Raw genomic sequence first — 9,403 nt, forward strand, 5'->3', positions numbered from 1 at the left:
TCTGACAATTTCTCAGAATATGCTTATGTTATTAATGACCCTGACAGTTTTGAGGAGTACTGATCAGGTATTTTATAAAATGCCTGTTATGATTAGATTGAGGTTGTGGGTTTTTGAAGGGTAGACCACAGAGATAAAGTACCTTTTTATCACATCATATCAGTGGCCTATACTTTCAACATGACCTATCATTGTTGATGTTGACATTGATTGTAATGCTATAGTAGCAGCTGTTAGGTCTCTCTACTGTAAAGATATCTTTTGATATCTTTTGATATCTTCCCCTTTCCAGTACTCTGAGAAGGAAATCACTCTCAGCAGCTCATGGTTAAGGAGTGCAGAGCTACATTCTGCAAGGGTGATTTGTCTTTTGCCCCACATTATTTATTCAATCATTTATTTAAAATAGTATGAACCTGTGGATATTTTTATTATTTGGATTATAACTCAGTACTTCTTTATGTATTCAAATTATTTCACCTTCGATCTCTGAGGGCTTTTTCATTTGATTTCTGTGTCCCTTTGATGTAGCTCCATCAGTGTGTGTGTGGAGGGAAGTGTTTTCACTTCTGTTCTTTCTGGCATTACAAGATGTTCAGGTTCATATTATATTTTTCCTGTCCCAGTTCTAAAATCAATCATTTCTTCAAGGATCCTAGGTTCCTTTTGTCAAAGAATGATAATAGAAATTAAGTTTTGTGTACTAGGCATGTACATTGTAATGGATGTAATTGTTTCTAGTCCCTCTCAGAAAAATGACATAATTAAGAAATACTAAACTTTATATATATATATACCTATATAAATATTTCTCTATATAACTGTTTATACATATGCAAATATTTCTCTATGTAACTGTTTCTATATTAAGCTAAATAAGAGTTCATACTGATGTCTCCAACTATAATCCATTACCACACTGTTCATTATTGCTTATCTGTAAACTTCCAGTCCAACAGTAAGAATCTGTCATGCATTTACTTAATTATCCAATTCTAATATTCATGTACAGTAATATCAGAAATATTAACTTGTACTCACAAGGGAAATCACTTCAACGTCTAGGCCATGGTGCTTATGTATTGCTTCTTTTACTTTTACAGACTCTCTTCATTTCCAGAGTTACTTAAGTCAGCACCTCTCTCTCCACCCACCACCTTTAGTGAGGTAGTTTCATACGTTGGGAATACAGTTAAAATTTATCATCATGTTCTGCATTCCATCTGGGGATTTCCCTAACTTTTAAATTATTTCTATTGAAAATCTTACATGGGGCACCTGGGTGGCTCAGTCGGTTAAGCATCTGACTTAGGCTTAGGTCATGATCTCACAATCCGTGAGTTCCAGCCCCGCGAGCATTGAGTCCGGCTCTGTGCTGACAGCTCGGAGCTCGGAGCCTGGAGCCTGCTTGGGATTCTGCGTCTCCCTTTCTCTCTGCCCCCTCCCGTTTGTGCTCTGTCTCTCTCTGTCTCAGAGATAAATGAACATTAAAAAAGAATTTAGAAAGTCTTACACAATAAAGTCTACTTTTTGTGCTATAATGTTAATGGGTTTTGATAAACACATGGTGTCATGTATTCACCATTAGTGTCATAGAAGATAATTTTAGTGCCCTAAAAGTTTTCCTGTGTTTCACCTATAAAACTATCACTTCCCTATGCCTAAACTCTGGGTTCCACTGATTATTATTATTATTTTTTTGCTGTCTCTATAAATTTGCCCTTTCCAGAATATAGTATAATTGGGATTATTTATGTGTAACTTTTTCAGATTGGCTTCTTTCACATAGTAATAGCCATCAAAGAATCATTCATGTATTTTCATGACTTGATACTTCATTTTTATTTTCATGAGATAATATTTTTATTGAGACATACCTCAGTCACCTATTGAAGGACATCTTAGTTGCTTGCAGTTTATGATGATTAAAAATAAGGATATTATAAACATTTGTGCACAAGTTTTTGTGTGGACATGTTCAGATTAGTTGAACAAGTACTTGAGGGGATTGTATGGCAAGACTATGTTTAGCTTTGTAATAAACTGTCAAAATCTTATGAAAAGTGGCAATGTGAATGGAACTGAATGTATTGTGCTAACTGAAATAATTCAGTCAGGGAAAGACAAATGTATGATTTCATTCCTCTGTGGAATTTAAGAAACAAACCAGATGAATATAGGGAAAGGGAGGAAAAATAAGATAAAAACAGAGAGGGAGGCAAACCATGAAAAACTCTTAACTACAGAGAACAAACTGAGGGTTGCTGGAGGGGAGGTGGGGGGAATGGGCTAAATGGGTGATGGGCATTAAGGAGGTCACTTGTTGGCATGAGCACTGGGTGCTGCGCTGGGATGGGCAATATTAATGTATTATACGTAAGTGATGAATCATTGAGTTCTACTCCTGAAACCAATACTACACTGTATGTTAACTAACTTGAATGTAAGAAAAAAAAAAAGTGGCTTATCACTTTTCATTTCCACCAGTGATGACGGAGATTTCTTGTGCTGCCTTCTCCCCAGCTATTGATATCTTCATGTTTATTTTTCTTCTTGCACTTTAACGATTCTAATAAGTGTGTTGTGATATTTAATTCTTTTATTTGCAATTTCTTAATGATAAATGCCATTGAACGTCTCTGCATTTATTTGCCATTTATGTATCTTATTTGGTGAAGTAGCTGTTCAGATTTTTTGTCTATTTTTTAGTTGAATTTATCTATTATTGAGTTTTTTTAAGTTAAGTTTCAGTAATTGTATATTTACTTTAAACTACTTCATGTGAAATGCATTTTATTGCAAATATTTTCTATGAGAGTATGACTTGTTACCTTTGTGACCACTGCATTTCTCACGGCAGTTTTTAATTTTAATAATGTCCAACTTCTTTAAAAACTTATTTATATTCAAAAACTCATTGCTAAACTTAAACCATCTAGATTTTTTGCTGTTTCCTTCAAGAAATCTGCAGTTTTGCATTTTATGTTTGAGTGTATAATCTATTTTGAATTAATTTTTATGAAAAGTGTAGGTTATATGTCCAGGTTCTTTTTTTGCATATGAATGGCCAATTGTTCCAACACCACTGTTGAAAACATTACCATTTTTCCATCGAATTACCTTGGAGCCCCTGCCAAAGATCAGTTGCTTATATTTGTGTGGTTCTATTTCTGGGCTCTCTATCCTGCACTTTTGATGTATGTGTTGATTCTTTTTTTTTTTTAATTTTTTACAATGTTTATTTATTATAGAGAGACAGAGAGACACAGAGCACGAGCAGGGGAGGGGCCGAGAGATGGAGAGACACAGAATCTGAAGCAGGCTTCAGGCTCTGAGCTGGCAGCACTGAGCCCCACCCAGGGCTCGAACTCACAAACTGCGATATCATGACCTGAGCTGAAGTCGGATGCTTAACCGACTGAGCCACCCAGGAGCCCCAAATATATGTGTTGATTCTTTCACAGATAGTATACGGTCTTGATTGCTGTAGCTTTCTAGTATATCTTGTAATCTATTAGTGAGTTCTCCAACCTTTCTTCTTCAATAGTATGTTGGCTTCTCTAGGTCTTCTAGAGGAAAGGCTTGAATATTAGTGAGTCCTCCAACCCTTCTTCTTCAATATTATGTTGAATTTTCTAAGCCTTTTAGAGGAAAAGCTTGAGTGATGGGCTGAGGGTGATGGGGGAGGGGTGCACTATGTAAATTAGCAAAGAATGCAAAGTGACCTAAAGAATAATTCACACGTGCTTTACACTTTCAAACAGGATTCTGAGAGTACTTAGGTCACATCATGGTAATTGAGCAGGTAAAGAAGGTATACCTGCAACTTAAGTAATTTGAACATAACTTTATCTATATGGTCCCATTGCAATTAAGAGAAGAATACCCTTGGGGCAGCTGGGTGGCTCAGTCCTTTGAGTGTCTCTACTTTGGCTCAGGTCATGATTTTGTGATACGTGAGTTCGAGTCCGACATCAGACTCGCTGCTGTCAGCCTGTCAGCGCAGAGCCCTCTTAGGATCCTCTGTCCCCCTGTCTCTGTACTTTTGATGTCTAACTGTGGTTTTGGAAGTTGCTTCAGACGTTGTGTAAGAAATAAGAGTAAACAAAAGAAAAAGGAACTTATGAAACCAGAAATGTAAACTTTAAAGGGAAAAAAAAATCCTATATATTCTCATCTAATAACAAGAGAATATTTGTCACACAGGTACAAAAAATAAACCTAACAAATACACCTTATTCGGGTTTTCCCTCAGGGATAATATCAAAAGTCTGTTTAAAAACCAGCCCAGCATAGTGGCACCTGACCGGCTCAGTGGGTGCAGCATGTGACTCTTGATCTCGGAATTCTGAGTTCAAGCCCCAAATTGGGTGTAGAGATTACTTAAAAATAAAATCTTAAAAAGCAAAACAAACAAAACACAAAAACCAGCCCAGCATAGACACTGATCAAACCAAAGCACATCTAAATACCTAAACTTCCTCTAGTGACTCATACTTGCTGTACATCAGGCCTAACTCTCTCTTTTGACACAAATTGTGAGAGTGGAAAATTCTAATTCCCTTTCAACTATTCAGAGTGATGTTACCAGTAGCTCAATTGCCTTTCAATACCAAACCAAACAGAGATTCTCTTGAAATCTGATCTTACATATCCTTGATCTTTAAAATGATTTTTGTAAGTTCCTTAAGTTTTTTCAAAAGGCGGAACTGATGGATGTATTTTGTGCTCACTGAGTTTCTTTTCACTAGATAAGAACTTAAAAGGAATTTCTGTCAAAAGAAAAAAAGATGATTTACTTTATTTGATGTGACTGTTTCATCCATCATAAAATTAGCTTGCAGTAATTCAGCTCTTAAAATGGCCTTTTAAAAGAATCTTGGTAAGTTGACAAGACTATTTTTACAGTTTTGTTTCTTTAAGAATTACGCTGATTTGTTAGTTTCTCTCAAAAATGCTCAGGCAATTTGCAAAGAGCAAAATACATAATAATAAATTCAGCTTGTATGGGGATGAATAATACCCTAATCTCCAGTAGATAAAACTAGGCTTTGAGCTGTTAAAATTTTAGCTGATGCGAACTATAAATCTAAACTTCTGATACTGTATTTCAGGGATAGTTTGGCATCAGTAAGGGGACATTTTTAGTCAGATTAGAAAAAAAACTCCATTAAATAAACACATCAGAATTTATTAAGCATTTGCAATATGCAAACAATTGTGGTTTGCATGCCACAATTGATGTGATAGATGCCGTGGAGACTATAACAGAATAAAGAATGCCCGCAGAAATCTCATAATCACAACCAAATCCAAGATATGAAAATTTTGCTTGCAATAAATAAGTCACTTAATGTAACGTGAAAAGTAAATTGTGAAGTTTTGGTACCTTTTATTTACAGGCAAAACTAAGTTAAGAACATCTAAACCAAAAAAAAGAAAAAGAAAAAAAAACATATCTGTAAGTTTCAGTAGCTTTGCCATTTTCATTAGATATCTTGAGATGCTGCATAATATATTTAAATATAAGGGAATGACAGAAAGTGAACCAACACGAAAGTCCTTATTTAAATATTTCAGACACTGTTGAAAAATGACTATGTGGGGAAAAAAAAAAACTTTTTCTTGAGATACAAGTTGTACAGAAAATGGCTAGAGATTGCCTTCTTATAATGGAATTCTTTAGTTTACTTATACAATTTCTTATTTGCCTATTAAAACCTCAAAGTAAATCTAACAAACATCATTTATGCCACTGAATTAAGAATAAAATAAAACAGAATAAAATAAAATAAAAGAATAAATAAAATAAAATAAAGACTATAAATCCAACAAAAATATCCACAAACATATTAAATAAATAAAAATCATTGTGTAATCAAATCCCCAAATATGTCAACTCAGTCATTTTAGTGCCATAATTTTATAGTTCAAAGAACTAAAGAATCTGCCTGGTTATTTGTTGTCATGTGAACTCTCCCTGGTTTCTCTGCTTCAAAAACAAAATCAAGGGGCACCTGGGTGGCTCAGTCGGTTAAGCGTCCGACTTCAGCTCAGGTCATGATCTCACGGTCCGTGAGTTCGAGCCCCGCATCGGGCTCTGGGCTGATGGCTCAGAGCCTGGAGTCTGCTTTGGGTTCTGTGTCTCCCTCTCTCTCTGCCCCTCCCCCGTTCATCCTCTATCTCCCTCTGTCTCAAAAATAAATAAACGTTACAAAAAAAATTAATTTGGGCAGTTTTTCCTGTTTTATCTGATTAATGTGGTATCTCATAAGTGCATATAAAGTTTGTTTTTTCCATCCCTGAATACCTCTTTGTGGTCGACCTGATGGGACAAAAGTAGACGATAGACATACAGGTTAATTCCTTATGGAATTAAAGCAAAACGATGTAAAGGCTGTATATAAGGAAAAGCACCATTATTTTTACTGATTACAGCAAAAGACCTTTCTTCTCTTGAATAGCACTTTGGAAATTCACATCTGGAAATTGGAAGCTGGCATAGATTCCATTACAGTAACTTTCATTGTTTTGGGGCAGGCATTTCATCAGTGACAGTTTACTTGAGAGCATTAAATATACTTTAGTTTGCCAGAATAAGACATACTTTTTCTCGCACGGCATTTTGAATTCTTTATGTGTGAAAAAGTATAACCTTTTTTCAAAATTTTGATCTAATGATGTTTGATGTTCAGTATTTTTTCAGACTTACCAGTTATGCAGTGAAAAGGGAGCAATTTCTAATCATTCCTAGGCTCAAGATATTGAGCTGCACATTTCAACAGGCACTAAGAATTCTGGTTGCTTCGGTGAAATAGATTACTGTGATTTCTCTTCTTTTCCTATTATCTTGCCAAATCTACTAATTATATTTTCCTCCAATATTTAAAACAAATGTATTTCCTGGGTGATTGTTATGAGCAGCAACATTTATTGGGAACTTATTCTATTCGAGATATTTACAAAATTTGTTCATGTAAAACTCATCACCATCACAAAAGGATTTTCTGGTCCTTCTGACTGTATAATTTAATAATAGGAAAGTAAGTGTGAGCTCCCTAAAATCAATCAGGAAATATTACTTGGATTACTAGAGTGGGAAACAGAAGAATAGATGTCCCTTCACCCAAGAAGCTAAGGGTTCAATAGTGAGGTTAGGCAATGTTGGGTTACATACTGTAGGATGAGGAGTCCAGCTTCAGTGCAAAATGCTCTGTGGGGCTGGGGAATGCCTGGGTGTTTGTCAGCTAAGCTTCTGACTCTTTTCTTCTTAATTTTTTTTAATGTTTATTTATTTCTGAGACAGAGAGAGACAGAGCATGAGTGGGGGAAGGGCAGAGAGAGAGGGAGACACAGAATCCAAAACAGGCTCCAGGCTCTGAGCTGTCAGCACAGAGCCCGAGTCGGGGCTTGAACTCCCAGACAGCGAGATCACGACCTGGGCCGAAGTCGGATGCTCAACCGACTGAGCCACAGAGGCGCCCCTAAGCTTCTGACTCTTGATATCAGGTCAGGTCTTGGTCTTCAGGTGGTGAGTTCGAGCTCCACAATGGGGCCTACTTAAAAAAATACAATGTGTGATACTTCAGGCCTTAACATAAATAGACACCTAAAAAGCCTTTACCTGGCAGACCTCATGGGAGAGAGCTGCCCTCCTCACACCAGAGTTGGTACATAGACAATGCATTGCAGTCTTTGAAGAGACTTGCAGTCTAGAACTCAGGATCTCTGATTGGTCACCCTCTCATACATAGCTGCATTCATAGCCCAGGTGCCTTCATTTGCCGGTGTCTTTATGGAGGCCTTCCAAAGGCATTTATGTAAAAACCTCTTGCCAACTGGAGGTGAAGGCAAAGAAACTTGAGGACACATTTTCTTCACTCAGAGTCAGTACTCAGTACTTTCCACGCCTAGTCTTTTCCCCTCTCCCTCCCCTAAGCCCTCCAGGTTCATAAAACTGGAGGATCCATTTGTTTTGGGGTCCCTTTGCTGTGAAACATCTTAACTGGTGCCATTCCATAGGGAAGAGTGGATTGGGGGAGTTAGTACTTTCTCTGGTGTAGCCTATTGGCCCATGTTTAAAGGCTTGACGGTTACTTTTATTTTGACTTGTCTTAATCAACTACTCTGACAACTGGCAGCTTAGCTCTTTTGAGCTCCTAACACAGGAAAGAATGCGCATAAAAAATATCTCAGTGCATGGGGTGCCTGGGTGGCTCAGTCGGTCGAGCATCTGACTTTGGCCCAGGTCATGATCTCATAGTTCATGAGTTTGAGCCCCATGTCAGGCTCTGTGCTGACAGCTCAGAGCCTGGAACTTGCTTCAGATTCTGTGTCTTCCTCTCTCTCTGCCCCTCCCCAGCTCATGCTCAATCTCTATCTCTCAAAAATAAATAAAAACATTTAAAAAAAGTATCTCAGTGCAGACTAGAAGAGTAAGGGAAATTGCAGTATGTAGGAAGGAAAGTGGAGGATTAAGGATAATTATATGTAGGTCATGAATAAATGTTGTGAACTAAAACCGAGATTATGAGGCATTAGGAAGAGAGGGAGGACAAGAATCCGGTTCAAATGAAGGCTTTCAGTTGGAGTTATGGCAAGAAATGTAGTCTGATAATCCAGGTGGGGGCATTTTATAGTTAAACTAGAATTCAAGAAAATGCAGTTTGTTTTTATCCCGTACAGATAATGAGAAAGTCATGATGTGTTGGAGCAGAAAAATAACATAATAAAACTTGTATTTTAGAAGTGGTTTCAGAAGTGTCTTATCCAGCTTTCTGTCCAGCCTCGCCAAACATTTATTGTTAATACGCTCTTGGAATGTATTACTCAAAATACTGGAGTATGTTTGCATAACTCATGATCTAAGAGGGTGATATGTATTTCAACAAAGGGTAAGAAGTTATCCTACAGTGTGACTTAACAGAGACGCTTTAACAATACTCTGGGGAAATAGGTGTATAATTGACCAACCCAGGAGACAAATGGAGAAGGTCTCTCACAGTGGGTGATTCACAAGCTGAATTTTAAACCTGTGTAGGAGCACAGGAAGAGGGGCGAATAATTGTGAAAATATCCCACAGACTCAAAGCCTCTATTTTACTTCAGACATTCTCCAAACTTTATTTTATCTTTCAGAAAATAGGAATAATTTCATTTGTCCTGGAAAACTATATAAATCGAAGGGTTGCCTTGACAACCAATCAAAGTGTTTGTAAATCCACACACACACAAAAAAATGTCTTATTGTTAACAATGAATCTCTGTACTTACAAAGTTTTGGGCGACACTTTCAGAGAAGTATAAATGATGCCTCACAAAATACCTCATTTACGTCTCCAGCTTATTTTTCCACCAATTTTCCATAGTTGTATATCATTTTCACCAAGCCAGGTTATAGTCA

This window comes from Panthera leo, chromosome C2 (assembly GCF_018350215.1).
Source record: "Panthera leo isolate Ple1 chromosome C2, P.leo_Ple1_pat1.1, whole genome shotgun sequence".
Classification (NCBI taxonomy): domain Eukaryota; kingdom Metazoa; phylum Chordata; class Mammalia; order Carnivora; family Felidae; genus Panthera; species Panthera leo.